Below are 1021 nucleotides of genomic sequence, written 5' to 3'. Positions count from 1 at the left end.
GGATTAATTTAATTTATTTCTAAATTTTTTTATTTTATTTAAATAAAAATATTTTAATAAATAAATTTAATAAATATAACCAAGTAAATATTTCTTGGTTTAATTTCTTTATTTATATTAGTTTTTTAATTTTTTTAAATTTTATTTTTAAATATTATAAATAATATTTTATTTATTTATTCACGGACATGATGCGCAGATTTTTTCATTATTTGCATGAATAATTTAAAAGGACAAAGAGAGTTGGCACTGTCATGTCATCCACCTCGAGGCCGGTGCACGACTTCTTATGATCTTCAAGTCTACTTTGCCAATAATTTAATAGAGAGATAATTACTTTATATCAATAATGAGATCCACGCTCACAGCCTGAAATCTTAAAAGGCTCAAGTGCCGGAAATCTTAGCGGAGAGATGATTGCTTTTAATCGTAGTTAGCATCCACTGTCTTATCCTTTTGCTTTCCTCGAGGTGGCCATATCCTGCAAAATTTCTTAAAAAAAAAAGAATATTGGGACATGGCAGAGGTGCGGCCGCCATGTATCCAGTTTCTATATGCTTTTCTCGCTGCTTAAATGATTGAGAGATTTTGTACCCTAAAAAATAAAAATGGCAGAGAGATTAGCTTAAAAAATGGCTCAGGGTTCATGATTGATTGTAGACTGTGATGTAAATCCATTCAGAGGACAAGAAGGGTGTTTTTCTTTAATCAGTTCTGAAGTTTCGAAGATCCCACTATTTTGTCCTGACAATTATTGATATTGTTTTTCCTAGCAAAGAAGACGAATCAAGGCTGAATAATAAAACCCACCGTAAATAAATAAATCCATTTCCAAATTAAGATGGGTAAATAATTGAGGCTTTGTAAATCGACCAAGACTGTTTTTTCTATATTAAATATTATTTTGATTAGAATAATTCAACAATCTTAGTGTAATAATTTCTTATTAAAAAAATTATTGACCTCTAAAGAAAAAATTATTAAAATTTCATGCACAACATTCCAGCGAGAGGTTGTAATT

At 29.3% G+C, this 1021-nt stretch overlaps 1 protein-coding gene across 1 annotated transcript in view; it reads right to left on the bottom strand.

The window, feature by feature from the left end:
* The window catches only part of LOC105108308 (scopoletin glucosyltransferase-like), an 11432-nt gene that overhangs the window by 7069 nt on the left and 3342 nt on the right, over positions 1–1021 (bottom strand). The window lies entirely within an intron of this gene.

This window comes from Populus euphratica, unplaced genomic scaffold (assembly GCF_000495115.2).
Source record: "Populus euphratica unplaced genomic scaffold, PopEup_1.0 scaffold3.1, whole genome shotgun sequence".
NCBI lineage: Eukaryota > Viridiplantae > Streptophyta > Magnoliopsida > Malpighiales > Salicaceae > Populus > Populus euphratica.
Note: the sequence above shows the minus strand (reverse complement) of the source record. Positions and strands in the feature narration are given on the sequence as shown.